The sequence below is a fragment of the Syngnathoides biaculeatus genome, chromosome 7 (genome assembly GCF_019802595.1).
Source record: "Syngnathoides biaculeatus isolate LvHL_M chromosome 7, ASM1980259v1, whole genome shotgun sequence".
NCBI lineage: Eukaryota > Metazoa > Chordata > Actinopteri > Syngnathiformes > Syngnathidae > Syngnathoides > Syngnathoides biaculeatus.
The window spans coordinates 4,952,156-4,973,463 of NC_084646.1; the positions used below are offsets into that span (position 1 = coordinate 4,952,156).

Genomic DNA, 21,308 nt, shown 5'->3' on the forward strand with positions numbered 1-21,308 from the left:
TATTAGTGTCTATGCATGTGAAGCATACTTTTAAGAACAAGACTTCTAGAATTATCGTGGAAAGTGACAGAAGCCATTAACAGGAAGTCACACGGAGGCCAGGCTGAGATTTTCTGCTCTTGTCTCCTCCCCCCCACCCCCCCACCCCCCCCGCAGACACTTTTGTCTGGCTTGCACTCAACATTTGCACTCAGTGTGACTCTCACACTCTCTCTCTCAGCTCCATATCACACATATTCAACTCTTGACGTGCAGACACAAGACCCACGTACGACACCACAGGCACACACGCGCACGTTTCCACTCACACACTCATCCAGTTCAACGCGTATGTGCTCACACGCGCAGGGCCGACATACACAAACACAACCCAACGCCCCGCTCAGTCATCCACTCACCCATCTGCAACTCCAAAACACACACAGTGGAATGGCAAAATGGCCTCCTACGGTCTGTTATCTATTGTGGTTCCCATCTTCGCCATGCAGCATGTGTGTGTGTGCGACACTTTGCTTTGCGTCTCTTTGGCCTACTTAGCGCTGTAAGTAGCACACACATCGCCACAGTGCTCCTCCTCTTTCCCCGTGGACTCCAGCTGAATAATTGAGTGGCTCTGAGGCAGAGTAATAAGCTAGCTAGTGCTTTGATAACCAAATGGACACTCTCACTGTGTGTGTGTGTTGCCCCGATGCTGTAACGACTGCTAATACTCAGGAGCAGACATGTGTATGCTGTCTGAAGAACCAGACTGTGAAGTACTACTGCGTTTGTCGGTGTTTGCTGCCATGCGCCGCAGTGACTGATCCGCCGGGTCTCGAACTTTTTTACACCGAGTACATTAAAGTGCAAACCAAAAACAAAGCACATATGCAGTAAAGCCTCGGTTCTCGTTATTGTCTATTCGAAAGCCCCTCGAAAAAAAAACTGCAAATAACATTGTGCGCAGCTCAACCAGTTTACCCACCCACAACACGTTTTGTTATTGTCAATTCTATACAAAAATGACATAAAACGTCAAAACCAGCCCACTTTTGTTATTCTGTATAACTCAGCCTCTGTACACAGATGTGTCCCGGTAGTTGTAGTTGTTTTTCTTCTTCTCGAGGACTATCGTATTAACCCCCAATCATGGCTCCAAAGAAGGAAAGTTGCTTGTTTAAAGTTATTCTGCACTTTTGTGAATAAAAAAAAAGTTTACAAGGCTGGGGGTCAGGTCGCTACAGATACGGCAATGCACTCCCAGCCTAGCGTACTCTACTACTAAAGCATACATTTTAAGCAAAAAATAAATATATTTCTTCAATTACTTTATGATATAAAGTATTTAAACGATACATGTATTTCTACTATTCAGTTTATTATCAGGAAAAGCTAAAAAAAATTATTTAAAAAGCCTAAATTTTTATACGTGTAACGCATTATTTCTTTTTCCATTCATTGTAATGGGAAACATCGATTTGGCTTTTGAACAAATCAATTCTCAAACCGTTTTCTGCAACGGATTGTGATCGAGATCCGAGGCATCACTGAACTGTATTTTTAAAAAAATGTACTGTAAAGGAAAAGGAAAAAAGTACTAGATTGCACATTTGATTTGTAGTGAATATAGAGATTGTTCCGCCCACATGACTGCGAAGAGCCGAGCTACCGCTCGTGGTACCCGCACCACAGTTTTTCGAATCACTGCGCTGGAGTCACTGGCACCGCAATGGGGCGACTTGGTGATGAAGTGCTGCCTCCATGAGTGAAAATACACGACGTTGAATTTACAGGGGGCTTGTTTATGTTTCGCAGTTTTCGCTCCCTTTTTAAGAGTTCGGGCTCAATAAGCCGTTGTCATGGCAACAAAATCCACAGAGAGGGGAAAAAGTGGGGTCCATGCAACTTCATTATACACACAAATACAGGCACACTTCCATATCCAAAACACACACACAAACTTAAATAACCTCAAAATATGTTTTTGTTTTTTTTTTAATAAATCCTGACACACACACACACACACAAACAATGCAACATAATACAGCCGCATGCTAGCTGATTTTGAGCCCTTTTGATTTTGGCAGAGGCTTTTTGCTCACTTGCCCTGCTCTCATTAATGCCTCCAGTGTGTGTGTGTGTGGTGTGTGTGTGTGTGTGTGTGTGAGCCTGGACGAGAAAGCGAGGGTGAGAGCGGAATAAGCCCTCGGCTCTTATCAACAACAACAGGCCTTTTTGACAAACACACACACCCCCACTATTACGAAGAGTGTGGCGAGGTTGCCGGCATCTTCGCCAAGAACCCCTTTGCAGGACAATGATAGACACACACACACACCACACCACCGTGGTACGTATGCACGCGCTACGAAGAGGTCATTGCGGTTGTCAAGACAACGTAAACACATCCGGAAAGTGTTAGTTTCTATATTGCGCCGTCATTCGGGGTTAATTGCGCTTTTAATTATGGCGTGTGTTCAGATTTTGAAAACAAGATGGGGTTAAGTGATAGTTAACGTGGGACAAGTGTTTATTATGCGCTGTGAAGCGGGACACTTGTGTTGTTACATTGTTGTTACATTGTTTGTAAGTGCGCGTGCACTTATAATGACTGTGTGTGTGTCAACTGTTTGTGTAACTTGTATTTTGTGAGTTAATCACTCTCACAATGCGTCACCCTTCCCGCCAGCATTTTACTGCTCTAATTGGACGTGTTTTTCTGCAACAGTTCGGCATCCTGCACAGGAACCGACGCCTTTTAAGACAGAAGTTCAAGTCAAGGGCTTCCTGTTTCATGCTGTCGTCTGCATTCAAGTTAGTAAGTGAAAAATAAAGTTCATAAACAATAGTTTGCACCGCCACACAAAAAAAACGAAAAATTCAGAGTAACAAAAGAGCCTATATCACAGGTGTCAAACGCAAGGCCCGGGGGCCAGATCTGGCCCGCCACATGATTTTATGTGGCCCGCGAAACCAAATGTGTTAATTTCCACGATTCTTGTAAAAATCTGTACTATAATTTCAAATGGTTATTTATCATGAATGATAAAGTCGAGATATTGCAAGAATGCTTATGTTACAAAACGGGAATAGTTGAAAAAAAGCATCGACCTTGATTTCTGATTCCAAAAGTAGTTCATAAATTGATGATGTAAATGTGATGATACGATTAAATATTTTTCTTCCAGAGTCAGCCCTCGGAGGGAAACCGGAACAACAATGTGGCCCGCGAGAAAAATGAGTTTGACACCCCTGGTCTATATAATAAAAAAAAAGGGAGATAAAATGAAAATTTTAAACAAGAGTTATAGACTAGATGTAAAATTATATATATATATATATATATATATATATATATATATATATATATTCCCAGTTATAATAAAGAATATATTCAAACAACGAATAATTATGAGGGTACAAAATATTTTTTAAATACCCTTATTCGATAAATCTGTAATTAGCTAAAAATTCTGTCATTTGTCATGTCATAGTTGCAAATCAGGCAAACTTGTTAAACCATTTTAAAACTAATTTTAAAAATTGAAATGTAACTCATTTCATGAAATTATCATAGTATACTAAAAATTAGATGAAAATTATTATCTAAAAAAATAAATATTTGAAAACATGTTCATACATGCATTAAAACAAAAAAAAAAAAAAAATGAAAATGTCACATATATTTATATATAGATCAACATAATTCTTTGCAGCATCTCCTTCTTCCTGCAGTAAAAAGTGTTTTCAGGAATTCCCCGTGTGACAATTTAAGTGTGAAAAAAAAGAAAAGAAAAGAAATGCGTTCAGGGCTTATGTGAGATGGAAGTGGCCCAGGGCGTCGTAGCAATTGTTGCGTTTACTAAATACCAAACCAAACAAAAAAATGTATGCAAGGTGATCGTCGCGGTCAAACTGCAGCGTCGTGTTGTCCTCGCTTTTCATTCTGGCCTTCAGGCTGTTTTGGAAGATGCGACAGGCTGTGGTCACGCCTGGGAAAAGGGACAGATGTTGAAATTGCCCCCTCCGCCAAAAAAAAAAAAAAAATATATATATATATATATATAAAAGGCGGCATGGTGAAGCAGCTGGAAAGTGTTGGCCTCACAGTTCTGAGGACACGGGTTCAATCCCAGACCCGCCTGTCTGGAGTTTGCATGTCTTCTCCGGCCACTCCGGTTTTCTCCCACACCCCAAAAACATGCAACATTAATTGGACACTCTAAATTGCCCCAAGGTGTGATTGTGAGAGCGGCTGTTCGTCTCCATGTGCCCTGCGATTGGCTGGCAACCAGTTCAGGGTGTACCCCGCCTCCTGCCCATTAACAGCTGGGATAGGCTCCAGGACTCCCCGCGACCCTTGTGAGGATAAGCAGCTAAGAAAATGGATATATACAAAAGTGTCTGGCATCCCCCGGTGGTTGGAAATTTAATGACGCTGAAAAAGGCCCGCAGTGCTCCCTAATTGGCCGACCAGCTCGCGTCGATGCGATTAATCTATTTGTGAGTATATTTCATAACTTAAAAAAGACAGATGCAACTAAACTAACGATGCCCCTCAGCTTATCTTTACTGATTTTTCATTTTTTCCCCTCCCTGTGTTAACACAGGCTGATTAAAAGCAGAGGAAGAGATGCTGAGGGGCACTTTTAACTGTAGTTGTTAGGGCATTTTATATTTTATTAATTACAAGTATTAAAAGAGTTTCTTTTTTTTTTTTTTTACATGAAATTCAATGTGAGGGGAAAAAAGGAATATTTTTACAAGAGTTACTTTATATTTTGGGTGAAAAAGTCAACACCAAAAAATATAATCATTATTTTATTGAATTTATATATATATGTGTGTATATATATGTGTGTGTATATATATATATATATATATATATATATAATTTTTTTTTAGAGATAAAAAGTCATTATTACACGGGTATGAAAAGGTCACGCGTTTTGAGTTGAAGCCAATTTTGAACCCAATTTTGACATCTCGGACGTGATTTTTTTTCTGAATGACTACGTATGGTTCTGTGCGTGTTTGTGTGCGTGTGTGTGTGTGTGTGTGTGCACGATTTGGGGCCAGTGGGTGCCCGTCCACTCAATATGACATATGAATATTGCACAAGCCATTCTCTCGTCTCCCGCCCTGCTCAATTATTCATGTGAGGCTCCAACTTTTTTCTTTCACTCCAGGCTTTCTTACAAATAAGAACGCATGCACACACACACACACACACCACACACACACACACTGACCAGGTGTGTGGAGAAAGGGCGGCAGAATGACATGAATGCCAGTTCATCTTTCATTTTTGTTTGTAGGATCAATCATATTATATTTAGGTGTTTTGCTCGGTGGCAATTATCATGGCAAACGTATGAAAGGCCGCTAGCTTGGTGCTAACACGCAATGCAAAACCTCATTGACTGGCTAATGAAACTAGCATTGATGTTGCGTCAATCATAACATTTTAAGCTTAACCTGACACCGCCACCCTCCGCTCTTAAAGGGGTACTCTCATAAGTACAAACAGAACACACACCCGCAACTTTATATCTGCGGGCATGACTGGTGGACCGCATGCCGTAACTTTATATCTGCGGGCATGACTGACCACACTTGTACATTTTTCAAATATGAGTGACTGCAAAGTTCTTCCTCAACAGCTCACAGTCTCACTCTGGTTTTCCTTTTGATAGTAGTCGGGCTTGGAAAGCTCACCTCACCGAGATATGTTGTGGAAAAAGAAAGCAACGTCAAAATAGCTTAATTTTGACAGAATGGGGTACTCCTTGGCAGAAGGCCAACCCCCCCAAAAAACTATCCAAAGGCATTTCAGCAAAGCTTAGCTTTAAACTACGAGCTTGTCTCAGTTCACTTAGTTCCGCCTGTTCCTGTAAAGTCGTGTCCTTTTGAGCAACCGATGCCGAACTGTGTGGGTCAAGGGATCGAATGGAGGCTGAAATAAAATAAATAAAATACCGTAATTCACGGCCTACAGAGCGCACCTTGTTACAAGCCTCACCGAGTACATTTGTAAAGGAAATACAACTTGGTACATACTTGGGCTGCAGCTGTGTAAAACCCGCAGGTGCCCACATTGAAACACGAGATATTTACAAAGAAAGATGGTTCACAGAAAGAGTTTAACGCTAGCGCAACACTAACACTAGTGCCGCTCTAAAGCTAGCGCTAATGCTAACAGGGCTGGTTAAAATAAAACTTATATGTAAATATCACTTGAGACACGCCAGTAACACAGCAGCAACATGCGTGCACAGTGCTAATGCTAGCGCAGCGCTAACAGGGCCGGTAAAAGTCACTTCCTCGCCACATATATTCCACCGGTCTCATACTTACCTTTTCCGCTCGAGTTCGCCCATCGCGGCCGTTGGAAAAAATGCACAAATCTGGCGCATTGGTGCAAAAAACCGCAGGGTTGAAAGCGTGTGAAAAAAGTCGCGGCTTGTAGGCCGAAAATGACGGTATCTACTCCTCAAGTGTTTTTAAATGTTTCACTATTATCTCACAAAATATTGCTCTGTTGACGTTTTGCCATCGCTTGACGTGTATGAACATTCCAAGATTTCCATTTTTCACACGTTTCCAGAGTGGCACCTTTGAGCGGAATCCATTTATTTTTTATCTGCGCTTGTAAGTGGGTGTTCATTTTGGCCTTGCATTTTTGTGTTCAGTTCATTCCGATGATGAAAAATGTCAGCCCGGTATGCCAGCTTTGCACAGCGCTCATCAGTTGCAAGCAGTTTTTGTGTAATCGGACCTGTCAGAAACACTTTTATTTCCTCCCGCAGTTCATAAACAAGGGACGGTACCTTGCCACTGGACAACCAACAGACCTCCACGTGAAACATCCGCCCATCCGTTTTCCAAGCTGCTTATCCTCACAAGGTAAGGCTTTATGTTCCCCACCCATTTCCTTGCTCTGCTGATCATTGGACAGCACAAACATTCGGTGACTGCACTTTATCTGCAGATTCATTTTTGCAAACATTATTTCACCAATTAGGTGAAATTGGCACAGTGGTTGAAAAACACGACTTTAAGCCACCTAGATTTGGATACAAATGATGAGAGACAATGTAACAGTACTCCCAACCATATCGTTTTTATCCTCTGTGAAGAATGGGAAATGGTTCCTTACTGATCCACATACCATAATTCCCGGCCTTGAGAGCGCACCTGGTTATAAGCCTCACCCAGTACATCAGTAAAGGAAATACTATTTGGTACATACATACGCCGCTGCTGTGTAAAAGCCGCAAGTGCCCACATTGAAACACGAGATATTTACAAAGACGGTACACAGAGTTTAATGCTAACGCTAATGCTAGCGTCGCCGTGCTAACGCTAACAGGTCCGGTTAAAAAAAATAGATCCCGGTGAAAAAATCACGGCGGTAACACGCTAGTGCACCGCTAAGAGGTAACAGATTTATAAAAAATTAAAAGCGGCAAAAGATTCACGATTAGGCGAGCGCAAACTATATGAGATCTATGAAAAGCTGGGCCTTTAAAAAAATATTTTAAAATAAGATAATAGTAAAATAATAATAAAATAGCTAATATTAATAATATAAATAGAAGAAGAAGTCACAAAAGGAGGCCATTAAAATTTCTTCCAATTCTAAAAAATTTAAATAAAAAAAAAATTCATTTTCATTTTATTAACACTACTCTTATTATTACTAATAATATATAGATTGTTTCACGAAGTTTACGATTTTTTTATTATATTATTTCTGTTCACTATGGGGGAAAATGATGATTGATTGATTCCACAGAGGTCCTGTAAAAGTCACTTCCTCGGCACATATATTCCACCGATTTCACTCTCCTCCCGAGTGCCCCCTTGCGGCCGTTAGGAAAAAATGCACAAATTAGCCGCCTTAACGCATGAACCGCAGGGTTGAAAGCGTGTAAAAAAAAAAAAAGTCGAGGCTTGTAGGCCGGAAATTACGGTAGTTGCAGAGCTATTCATTGTATACATACAAAACTGACCCCTGGTGGCTAAGGCATGCATAGCAGATGGAGCACAATTTCAATGGGTATTGAAGCATGAAATCATGATGCACAAACCTTTGAATTCTGTTTCATTATGGTATTACTATATGGGTATATAAATGTGCTATTTTTCTAACTAAAACACTTTTTTGTTTTGTTTAGGCGAGATCGTGTGTTTTGAGTTAAAGGCATAGTCTGGGTAAAACGTCTAAATTCTTAAATCAAGGCACCACTGTACTTGAAGTTTTCTTTATGCAGTCTCTCTACACGGGCGGATTTTCATCCACCGGGGAAAACGAGGGATTCCCGTCCGACCATTCCACCGGCCGCACTTGTCACCCCCCGTTAGCGTCAAGTCCTCCTTCAGGGCCGCAAGCTTTTGGCCCGGAAGTGCGACTCTCACATCTGTTCCGTCCAATTTTCCCCGGCCCATCGGCGACGGCCCGCTGGGTTTGACCTCGAGGTGACGGCGACGAGCCAAAACGGTGAAGCCGGGTCGCCGTGATTGACGGCATCGTCGCCTCGGCCACGTGGCGGCGCGAGCGGCGCCTTACGCTGCACCGCGTGGAGGAAAAAGAAGGCCGCAGCGCTTCCTCGGTGCAGCCGAGATTGCATCAGCGGAGGCTGATTGGAGCTGATGGCAATCTCAAGGTTGCGCGAACAGGAAGTGGACTTTATTATTATTATTATTTTATCAGCGCTTTTTTCGCTCGGCCGATGTGATTGTTTTCCGAGGCATCTGAATCTGCAATCGTGTCCGTTTGCATTTGGAGAAATATGGCAAAAAACGGCAAAAGGTTCACGATTAGGCGAGCGCAAACTATATGAGATCTGTGAAAAGCTGGGCCTTCTTTAAAAAATATTTTAAAATTGGATAATAATAAAATAGATAATAATAATAATAACAATAATAATTATAAAAATAGAAAAAGAGGTGACAATAGGAGACCATTAAAATTTCCTCCAATTTGAAAAATTGTTCATTTAATTTTATTAACACTACTGCTATTATTACTAATAATATGTTGATTATTTCATGAAGTTTACATTTTTGATCATGTTACTTCTGTTCAGTATGGGTGAAAATGATGATGGATTGATTCCAAGCAGGTTACATGGCAAAAAATATAATTATATAAAACAAGTTAAAAAATAAAATAATATTTTTGGGGGAATTATGCATTAAAATTGTAACTATTTTAATAACAGTTAAATTAAATGACAAAATGTATATGCAATAATAACGATAAAATGAAATAGTATTTTTTTAATAAACCATTAGAATTGTAACTAAATTAATAACAATTAGATTAAATTACAGGATGTATATGCAATAAATAAGATAAAATTAAATAATATTTTTGGAATAAACCATTACAATTGTAACTATCTTAACAATTAAATAAAATTACAAAATGTATGTACAATCAATAAGATAAAACGATTAGCAAAAATAATGCAAAAATTGTCATCAAATTGTTATTATTTTCTAAAATTATTTCTCTTATCATTAACAGCTGCTTCCTATATTTTGGTTATTTAGCCACATGAGCTTTCAGTATAACTCATTGCAATAGTCAACAAGTACCACCCTTGAAAAGCTGTTACATAAATCCGATGTCTACATTTTGAATTAGCATCATATCCAACTCTAATAATAATGAAGCCAGTGCTCAATGACTAGCTCTTGCTCGACAGAGCCAATCAAACATTTTGCCGGGCTTTATTGGCCGCTCGCAGCGACAGGACGCGCATGCGCGTGCTGCTCCCGAGCGCGTCGCAGCTCGCGGCGGTGATTGACGAGCATCTGCGAGCGTGCAGCCGCCGGGTGACTGATCAGTAAATTTCCTGTTCCTGCTGCCGCTGCCTCAGCGAGTCTCAGCGCGTGGATCACTTTGGCAGGCGGGTGGGAAAAAAAAAAAAAAAAAAAAAAAAGCCAACTCATGAGAGCGAGAGCGCAACAACACAGCAGCAAATACCTTGGACTGCTCAGTCCTTTGACTCGGAAGGCCTTGTGGCCTGGACTCGGGTGCAGCGAGAGTACGCGGGAAGGTTGCAGGTTCACCTGCAAGTGCAGTACAGCGGCGAACTCGACAGGGGCTTTGGAACACTGGCGTGGATTTTGAAAAGAACTGTTGAAATGATCCAAATTTTATTCCGGCTTCGTTTGGGACCTCTGGCGACCCTGCCAGCGGGCATAAAAGCCCCAAACGACTCAGTCCCTAGGACCGGTGGTGCGGGCAACGACCCCTCCACCACGATAAGGTTCCGGTTCAAGAAGGATTCCGTTCATCTCAGGAATATGCCTTTAAAAAAGAAAAATGACATAGAAGGATTTCCGTGGAAAAAAAAAAAATTGAACTTAAAAAAAAAAAATACATTTTACCAAAAAAAAAAAAAAGCAGTAATAATAATCAGTCATCAGTAATAATCAGTTTTTAAAACTTGAAAATATATATGACTGTTTTGGAAATGTAATACTTTTAATGTACAAGGTCCAATTTAAAAAAAAAAAAAACCTTTGATCTAAAACAACATCCGACTACTGTAATTTGTAACATCTGAATTTTTCACTCCATTTCACAATTTTTTTTTAACCCCAAATTATAATTTTTTTTAATTTTAACTTTTGTCAAAAAAATAGAACTCCTTTCTTGAAAACAAATTATATAAATGTCACAATATTATGATTTTAATTACAATAAAAAAAAAATCCACTTTTTTCCACCACAAATGTACATTTTCTGAAAGGTTATGACTTCAGTCCTGTAGCATGTTATTTTTTTTTTTAAAACATTGTATTTACAGTGTTTAATATTTCATCTGTCAAATACTCCACCTATTTTTTTGGACACCGAAACACACACAGGTGTCAAACTGAAGGCCCGGGGTCCAGATCCGGCTCGACGCATGGTTTTAGTGACCCACGAAAACAAATCTTCTGTGTCAACTTCGGTGATTTATTCTAAAAATTTGTACCAAAATGTCAGATTGTCACATCATAAATGATAACATTGAGATATTGCAAGCATTTTTGTGTGACCAAACAAAATAGTTGAAAAATTACCCATTACCCTTGATTTGTGATTCCAAAACTACTTCATAAATTTCCTGTGTAAATATGATGAGGCAGTTAACGATTGTTATGTTTTCACAGGAGTGGCACGGTGGATCAGCTGGTAAGGTGTTTGCCTCACAGATCTGAAGTCCCGGGTTCAATCCCGGACCCGCCTGTGTGGAGTTTGCATGTTCTCCCCGTGGCTGTGTGGGTTTCCTCTGGGCACTCGGGTTTCCTCCCACATTCCAAAAACACGCAACATTCATTGGACACTCTAAACTGCCCCAAGGTGTGATTGTGAGTGCGACTGTTGTCTGTTTCCTTGTGCCCTGCAATTGGCTGGCAACCAGTTCAAGGAGTACCCCGCCTCCTGCCCGTTGACGGCTGGGATAGGCTCCAGCACTCCCCGTGACCCTCGTGAGGATAAGTGGTGAAGAAAATGGATAAAGAATAATATACAAGGTCTGATTTTAAAAAAAGCTTTCGATCTAAAACCACATACGTTTTTCTGTAATTTGTAACATCTGAATTTTTCTCTAGATTTCATTTTTTTACCCCATAATATTAATTTGTTAACTTTTGTCTAAAAATATGACTCATTTATTGAAAATGTATTAAATAAATGTCACAATATTATGACTTTAATTAAAATTAAAAAATCCACTTTTTTCCACCACATGTGTACGTTTTCTGTCAGGTTATGACTTCATTTTTTTTTTTTACGGTGTGGCCTTAATATTTAATCTGTCAAACACTCCACACTTTTTTTTTTTTTTTTGGACACCCTAACACACAGGTGTCAAACTCAAGGCCCGGGGGCCAGATCCGCCCCGCCGCGTGGTTTTAGTGGCCCGTGAAGGCAAATCTTCTGTGTCGTCTATGATTTGTTGTTAAAATTTGTACCAAAATTTCACATTGTCACATCATAAATGATAACACTGAGATATTGCAAGCAGTTTTGTGTTACCAAACAAAAATAGTTAAAAAATTACCCATTACCCTTGATTTGTGATACCAAAACTACTTAATACATTTCATGGGTGAATATGATGAGCCGGTTAAAGATTGTTATGGTTTCACAGTCATAAAGGCCACTGAGGGAATCTAACAACAAAAAATGACTTTGACACCCAGGGTGCTAAAAACTTAGCTAAGCTAAAAATTTCGGGCATGACAAAAAAAAAAAAATCTTTTGCGTCTTTGTACGGTGGCTGTTGGTGACTAATTGTGTTTTCTGCGAAATGAAACCGCGAGCCAGTGCGAGGCTTGTCCAATCGGGAAGCCCGGAGGGCCCCCCCCCCCTACCCCCTCTTTTCGAGAGCCGGATTGAAAAAGAAAATTTTTTTTTTCTCCCTTCCCTCGGCTCCGCTCCGTCCCCTCGCTCGCCGCGTAAAGCCTCCCGGCGTGGACGGCGCGAGCTCGCCACAATGGCTTCCCCCGCGCGCTAACGTGATTACATTGACGCGGTGGAATGGAGCCAGAAGGAAGTCGGCGGCCTCCCCGCTGAGTGGCTGCGCTTTTGCCAGTCAATAATAAACACGCCGCATTTTCTCTTTTATCGATCAGCAGGTGATGCCGGGACATCATTATCACATTGCTTTTCTGTCCATAGGATCCCGCCTTTGATTTCCTTGCACACCCTTGAGAGCATACCGGTACCGTAGTGCCTTGGTGCCTTGAGATACGAGCTATCCATCCATTTCCCTGGCCGCTTATCCTCACAAGGGTTGCGGGAGTGGCGGAGCCTGTCGCGGCTGTCAACGGCCACGGAGGCGGGGTACACCCCGAACTGGTTGCCAGGCAATCGCTGGGCACATCGAGACAATCGGTCGCACTCACAATCACGCCGAGGGGCAGTTTGGGGTGTCCAATTTATGTTGCACGGTTTTGGGGATGTGGGAGAAAACGGAGAAATAGTTGAGACCACTCTGTAGAACTCTCTTGGACAAGTCTGACGCATTTGGCAAAAAAAATAAATAAAAAAAAAAAACCCCGATATTATCTGGCGTACGCGATAGATAATCGACTTGTTGTGTTCAGTCGCCATTTTGGAAGCTCGTGGGACATGGCGAAGGGGGGGCGGAGCTTGAGATCGCCATCGGAAAGGTCCGTTAGAGAAAAAGAGGCATCGCGCTGTTCAACGCCTCTCCCAGTTCAGGTTGATTGACATAACTGAGGATAATTTCCCTTTATGTATTCCAGTAACTGATGGATGGATGCTAAATTGATAATAATTTGTTCGTGTTGAATAAATGAACTATTGTGGACACGTAGAGCAGGGGTGCCAATCTCATTTTTTATGCTTTCCCTCTGAAGGCCATTATGACTGTAAAAGCAGATGCATGTATACATCATCGTCTCATATTTTTACAAATGTGCTACAAATGGATGGATACTGATTTTGAAATCAGAGGCTAATAAATTAATTGTTGTAAAAGATTGTTTGGTAATAAAATATGGTTGCCGTATCTTTTTTTTAACATGACCAATGCGGATGATTTGCTTTCGCAGGCCTCATAAAATGATGTGGCGGGCCGAATCTGGCCCCCGGGCCTTGAGTTTGACACCTGTGCTCTCTCCTTCTGCTGTAAGTGGTTTGCTGCCATCTAGTGGCGGTGGATCCGAACCTCGCTCACATTCTAGTGTACTTCCAAGTTATGGTACCGGTGTGTTGTTTTTTTACGTTCGCCATTCAAAAGGAATTTTTTTTTCATAAAATATTTTCTCTTTTGCCGAGTAAATGCAAAGCGGTCATTGTGCAAACATAGCCTTTGCGCGTGGAAACAAACGACCCCCCCCCCCCCCTTCGGCGCGACCTCGACTCGTCATCGTAATTAACAAATAACCTTTAACGAGGCGTCGGCCCGAGCGCGGAAACGCCGCATTAAATCGGACCGTCGCGTACGAAAGGCGCGTTCACACATTTGAGCGGCGTTAAGTGCTAAATGTGTCGCGTCTTAAATGTCACCTGACCGTATAATGGTGGGGGGGGGGGGGTTACCACGCCGACGTGCTCTTTGGCCACGGGGAAAGATCACGCCGTCGTTAAGCGTCGCCCCCACACGCTGACAAATGCATTTGATCATCTGTGGGCAGCTGCAATTAAACACATTTGGCATCCGCGCCACTGATATGTAACTATCACCCCCCCCCCCACCCAAAAGAAAATGTCAAGTTATTTTTAAAGGGGGCGGATTATGTAAAATTTACTTTTTAAGTGGTTTTGTACAAATAGTTGTCGGGAATACTTGAACATCCGTCAAAGGAGCAATTAAAAAAAAAAAAAAAAAGTAAATCTTTTGTGCTGCTTGAAATGATTGCCACTACACTTTTCCCACATTTAATGTTAAGGTCTTATTTCAAAATGAAATCCATTTTTTTCCCCTCCCAAATTCTACAGACAACATCTCATAATAATGTGCAAATTACAAATAAGGGTAGATCATTTTAAAAACATTTTGCACCATGAACGTGCCATATCACTTGTGCAATGCAATGAAAAAGTCTTCTTGAGTGGGTAAGTAAATATAAACAACATAATAATGTGATTGCATAAGTGTGCACACCCTGTTATTACTGTGGATGTGGCTGTTTAGGATTAACTGATCACATTCAAACGCAAGTCAAATGGGAGTCACTACACACCTGCCACCAATTCAAGTTGCATAAGTGTGCACACCCTGTTATTATTCTGGATGTGGCTGTTTACAATTAACCAATCATATTCGAATGCAAGTTAAATGGGAGTCACGACACACCTGCCACCAATTCAAGTGCCTCTCATTAACCACAAATGAAATTCCACTGTTCCGCTTGGGCTTTTTTTTTGGGGTTGGGTTCTAGCTGCAGTATGAAGGATTTGTACCAACACTGACTGCTCTTTAGAAACGTTAATAATTGCCTCCACATTGCCTCAAAGACGCAATTAGAGCTGATGGGAAAACAGCATCAACGCATGACGCTGCCACCAACATGCTTCAATAATTTGCATCATGTTCTTTTGGTGATGAGCAGTGTTGTGCTTGCACCAAACATACATTTTGAAATTATGACCAAAAGGTTTGGTTTTGTTGAACCATAGCATAAGTTCCCTGCATGCGTTTGGGACATTTCATGTGAGTTTTCACAAAATGTATCCAGGCTTGCATGATTTTCCTTGTAATTTAAGGCTAACCTGACTCTATAACCCAGAGATAAAAAAAAGAAAAAAAAATCCAATATTTTCGAGAAATTCCTGCAGCTGCTTCCATATTGCATTTGCCCTTTCCGCAGCCTCCCCGATGAGGCACATCCTCAGTTATAAGAGGATGTGTACACTTATGCAAACAAATGATCTCGCTTTTTCATTTTGTTGACTTCCTCTGTCATAAACAAAATTCCATTGAGTATTACAGATTATACTGTGGGCCACATTAATGTTTTGAAAACTTTTAGAATCCTTAATCTTAGTCTCAAGGAGTCACTGATGGTGTAGTCGTACGCACGCCTGACTTCGGTGCGGGCAGCGTGGGATCGATCCCGGCTCAGTGATGGTGTCGATATCTTCCCTGCGACTGACTGGCGACCAGTTCAGGGAGTACCCCGCCTCCTGCCCACTGACAGCTGGGATAGGCTCCGGCACTCCCGGTGACCCTCGTGAGGATAAGTGGTGAAGAAAATGGATAAAGAATAATATACAAGGTCTGATTTTAAAAAAAGCTTTCGATCTAAAACCACATATGTTTTTCTGTAATTTGTAACATCTGAATTTTTCTCTAGATTTCATTTTTTTACCCCATAATATTAATTTGTTAACTTTTGTCTAAAAATATGACTCGTTTATTGAAAATGTATTAAATAAATGTCACAATATTATGACTTTAATTAAAATTTAAAAATCCACTTTTTTCCACCACATGTGTACGTTTTCTGTCAGGTTATGACTTCATTTTTTTTTTCTTACAGTGTGGCCTTAATATTTAATCTGTCAAACACTCCACACATTTTCTCCCCGCGACCCTTGTGAGGATAAGCGACTTAAGAAAATGGATGTATATATATGTCACATAACACAAAAACTGCACATTGATCATATAGATGATATAGTCAGCAATCAAAAATCTCCTCTTTCATCCACCACAGTGCAGCTGTGGATGAGCCCACAGGTGTCAAACTCAAGGCCCGGGGGCCAGATCTGGCCCGCTACATGATTTTATGTGCCCCGCGAAGCCAAATCTAGTGTTAATTTCCATGATTCGTGTAAGAATCTGTACCAAAATTTCAAATTGTCACACATCATAAATGATAAAGTTGAGATATTACAATCATTTTTTGTGTTACCAAACGTGAATAGTTGAAAAACACATTACAATTGATTTCTGATTCCAAAACTAGTTTATAAATTGATGATGTAAATATCATAGATGATTTGATTGATTATTATGATTATGATTTGGTTAAAAAAAAAATAATTTCCACACTCGGCCCTTTGAGAGAATGTGGCCCGCGAGAAAAATGAGTTTGACGCCCCTGATGTAGTCATTCTCGTCCCGGCCCTCAAAACCATTATTCCGAAGTCCAAAACGTCCACCACGACAGAAACGCATAATGGTTTATGAAAATATCCATGCATTTTAAACACAGAAATCTTCAATCCTCGGTTGCAGTAAACGACACGCTCGGATGAAATGAAGTGAGCGATGGAACAATTATTGTATGATAATGCCTTTAAAAGTTCTTATATGACCCATAAATAAATGCACGTCATGAACTTTATTGAAAGAGGAAGTGGGGGGTGGGGGGGGGGTTATCCATTTCCCTACGCATTTCATTGCCGCCGCTTAAAATCGGTTCGGAGTCGACGCTGTCGTCTTGGATCAAGCTGACGGCATCCAAACGCTGAAACCGACACGCACGAACCTTTTGCGCGAATTCTGCCTTCTGCGTCGTGCTCTCGTCACGCTCGCCTGACTTCTCGCCGTCGTCGCCGCGGACGGGAAGGCGGCGCCGCATCCAAAGGCGCAATTTACTCGAGTCGAATTCTCGATTTTAGCCGGGCGGATGATTTATTCACCATGTGTAAGATTAGACACGTCACACTGTCAGACAAGTGTGTGTTTGTGTATTCCCTTAGACTGGAGAGCGGGGGCGGGGGGTCAAGGTTTTTTGCTCAGGGGTCACAAAACTGACCGGCCAGGTCAGTTTTAGGGAGGAAAAAAAATTATTCACATTCACAGTCGTGAAGGCCCTCCGAGGGAATTCGTAACTACAATACTACAATTATTTGAAGTCGTCCACCCTCGCTATCTCTTCTCCCCGTAGCCTCACTCTTCCTCCTCCGCCCCTCTCATTCACGCACAAATATTCAGTTTTTCTTTGGCTAATCTTCATTCCTCTGCGTGCCTACATCTTTCTAATTTTTCCTCCGCCCGCTCCCTGCTTTCACTACACATCACACTATCATCTGCGAACATCATGTTCCAAGGGGATTCCAGTCTAACCTCCTCTGTCAGCCTATCCATTACTACCGGAAACAAGAAGGGGCTCAGCGCGGATCCCTGATGCAGTCCCACCTCCACCTTAAATTCTTCTGCCACACCTACGGCACATTTCACCGCTGTTCTTCTGCCCTCATACATGTCCTGTACTATTTTAACATATTTCTCCGCCACACCAGACTTGCGCATGCAGTTCCACCGTTCCTCCCTTGGTACTCTATCGGACTTTTTCTCTAGATCCACAAAGACACAATGGAGCTCCTTCTGACCTTCTTTGTACTTTTCCACGAGCCTCCTCAAGGCAAATAAATGTATCTGTGGTTCTCTTTCTAGGCATGAAACCATACTGTTGCTCGCAGATACTTACTTCTGACCTGAGTCTAGCCTCCACTACTCTTTCCCATAACTTCATTGTGTGGCTAATCAACTTTATTCCTCTATAGTTCCCACAGTTCTGAACAAGTCTACTTCTCCTTTTTTTTTCATTAGCATGTTGGCCTGCTCGGTTTCCTCTTTTGCTGGATGTTGCCGCGTTACATCCAGAATGTCGACTTTCTTGCAGCGGTGCGACCGTTGAGTTCACCGGTATGAATTTGATGAAGTTGTCTCTGTTCCACACATTTTTGGGAGTGGAAAGCAGAATGTTCCACAGCTGTGGAACTAAGACACTGGTGTAATGTGACCTTTTTAAAGTGTGCATGTGCGCGGGTTTCCTCACACTGCCCTGGGACTAAATCAAAGTGTCCTGTGTGCTCGGTCCCTGAGCCCCTTGGTGTATAAACGTATCTGCGTCTGCGAGAAAAAAAAAAAAAAAAAAAAGCCCTGTGAATTAATTATTAAAGCGTTCCGAAGCGTCACTCAAAGAGAGCCGGTGGACAACCGAGATGCTCCAACACACACTGAGGAATGCTCTCGAGACGCCACGCTCACAATCACTTCCCGAGAAGAATGTTTAGCGTCGGTGCCGAGCAAAGCCGCTGGATTTTACAGTCCCTAAAACCAGCTGCACATTTTGGACAAAATCCAGTCTCCTCTCTCATTGTTTGCAACCTAAGAGTCTGGACTTGACTTAGACAAGATTTATAGAGTTGCTGCTGCTGCTGCTGCTGCTGCCTGGCATGCCAACCTGTTCAAAGATGCTTTTTACTGCAGTTCTGTTCCTCTTAGATAAACACCAGGAAGAGAAATAACGCGAGACTGCAGGATAGCAAACTGGGTTGTTGTCTAGGAATTTAAACGTGACGTGATGCGCTGTAAAAATAATTCCATTTGCACGCGGCGAGGCGCAAACCCCGTTTTTCACGCCGCATTCCTCGAAATAACTGTCAAATATTTTGATGGCCTGCTCCGCTCACATTAGATCGCGTAGTTCAGTGATAGTACAGGTACGTGAAAGTAATTCTGCTCACACTGTTTGCATTTAATCAAGAACTTTTTTTTTTAATTTTAAGTACTATTTCTATTTACCTGCACACATTTGAATGTAATCATTAAGTACATTTTTTAAATTTTTTTTTGTTTGTTTTTGTTTTTAAGATTTTCACCATAATTAACCAGCCCGGCTGTGCAGGTGTCCGCGCGGTTGCGCTGATTGGGAGGCGCACACCTGCGCCTCATGCGGGCTGATTATTCTGCGTATTTATACGACCCCGATGAGGACTGGTCCCCGCCAGATCGTCAAGCGAGTGCTCCAGTGTCCCTGGGCGACAACCCGTGTGTACCGACCTTCGCCTGTTCTCCGACCAACCCCGTAAGCCTGACTCCTTTGCCACTTCTGCCTGCTTTGATCGTTCTCCCGTGTACCGACTCCTGCCTGCTCTCTTCGCCCGACGTCCCAACTACCGCTGCCGCACCTGAGTGCCTGCCCGATCCCCGACCACGGAATCCTAAACGTTTCTCCCCGAACTACCTTGCATCTTCCGAGCCTTGCGTTTGGGTCCCACTCCCGTTCCGACGGGCCGTGACACCTACTGTAAATACAAAATTTTACGTGAACAAGTTCAATGGATGAAAGTTCGTGAAATGGTTTGTATTTTGGGCGAACATGAACTTAGTTCATTTTGTGCCAGATAATTAGCATTTTAGAGAATGCGCTTGTTCTGCTGCCCCCAAAAAATTTTTTTGAATGGAAATTATTTTTCATTCAAGACTCCCAGGTTTTGTTAGGGACCTCCAGGACAAAAACCCCTCTTGACAAAATCAATACGAGCCGTATTTGGCGACCGCCATTCGTTTTCACATTCGGCAGGCGTGTTGCAACAGTGTGTGTGCAAGGTGCATTCAGGGACAGTGCGCAAATTGGAGCAAATGTTCTTTGCTTGTTTTGTATTGCAGTACATTATTGTAAAAATCACTCGGGAAATTATTTATCGAAATGCTGTAGTTAAAGCTCTGAGCATGCTGTGATAATACGGATTATTTTTTTAAATTTAAGAATAGATAGATGGCATAAAATGTTTTCTCAATATTGTCAGCCAGAGCTGCAAGAAATGCAGTTATCACTTTTCACGATCATTCATGTTATACTGTTGCATATTTTTGTTTGCGAATTAATAACAAAGGTCCAATTAAAAAAAAATATATAAAATTTTAAGAAATACCATTCAACCAACAAGTATTTTCTCAGGTCTTTGAGATGGTTGGGGAGAAAGCTATCAACGAGGAACTGTGACCTGCACTATGAAGTAATTTGTGTACGTGAATCTCCACTGATCTTAAAGGTCAAGTGTTATGTCTATAAACATTCTAAATTAGATATTGTAACGAAAAATACATATAACATTATTCACTTCAATGTCCATATGAAAAAATTAAATATGAGCGGAGAGCACGTCATCCGTGCGCAAAGTTGCAGAAGTCTCATTCGACATCGACATGGTAGCCATATTGCATGCATCCTGTTCATTACGTCACACCGTGACATTCGTCATTGAAAATATGCTGTGCCACCTACTGTGGGAGATGAACACGCCCCTTCTGACACGGAATCTTTTTTTCAAAGAGAACATCTCACGATCAAGTGAAGTGACCGGGGCATAGTTTTGAGCCTTATTTAGATGATATGCGGATCACTTCTAACTAACAACGACTCCCGGACAGCATGCATGAGCCAGCCCGGCTGAAGCCATCCGACGCGGACACAGTCGACTGAAGTGACCGGGGCAATATTATCCTATTGTTTCGTTTCGAGCCCTATTTAGATGATATGTGGATCACTTCTCACTAACAACAGACTCCCGGACAGTATGTATGAGCCAAGCCGTCCGACGGGTACATCGACACATTTAGCACCCCTGACTTACATGCGCGGATCTTTGGTTACATTCTAACATCACTTGCTGCTTCTTCTCGAAAACAAATCCCTCAAGAGGATTTTCATGGCGGGAGTTACAAAAAGCCGTACACGTCAAAGTCGTGTTTTGTGGTGGAGGAAAAAAAAAAAAAAACGGATGGGTCCATTCCGGCTGCCTGTTTTTCCATTGATAACATACTAAAAGTCATGCATTTCATGACAGTGGCCCTTTAAATTTAAGGATTGCCCAAATATGCTGTTGATTTTGAACATGTTCTTCAATCGTCTTGTTTTTCATCTGTTGAGGGGAAAAAGTTGACAAACCGCATTTGTTTTTCTGCCTCCGAGTCCCGTTGTTTAATTAAACTGCTCAACTTTATAACATGGCTTTAGTCTAAGTAGAAACACAAATCCGTTGATCCCGCTCACTGAGTTGACCATCAACTAATGAACAAGTCGTCCATGCGCACGCACGGAAAAGTTTT

At 41.7% G+C, this 21,308-nt stretch overlaps 1 protein-coding gene and 1 long non-coding RNA gene across 4 annotated transcripts in view; both read left to right on the forward strand.

The window, feature by feature from the left end:
• Window positions 1–2,199: 2,199 nt before the first annotated feature.
• On the forward strand, window positions 2,200–15,826 carry LOC133503164 (uncharacterized). Of its 2 annotated transcripts, XR_009795672.1 has the most exons (4): window positions 2,200–2,329; window positions 2,708–2,797; window positions 6,789–6,885; window positions 8,256–15,826. It is a non-coding gene; the product is annotated as an uncharacterized LOC133503164 (long non-coding RNA). The 2 variants fall into 2 exon arrangements; XR_009795673.1 differs by lacking the exons at window positions 2,200–2,329; window positions 2,708–2,797 and adding an exon at window positions 6,579–6,701.
• Window positions 15,827–19,206: 3,380 nt separating this feature from the next.
• Window positions 19,207–21,308, forward strand: part of dab1a (DAB adaptor protein 1a) — a 289,271-nt gene continuing 287,169 nt past the window's right edge. For both annotated transcript variants that reach the window (XM_061824249.1, XM_061824251.1), the window contains exon 1: window positions 19,207–19,281. The gene's annotated coding sequence lies outside the window, so the exon portion shown is untranslated. The remainder of the gene's footprint in view (window positions 19,282–21,308) is intronic.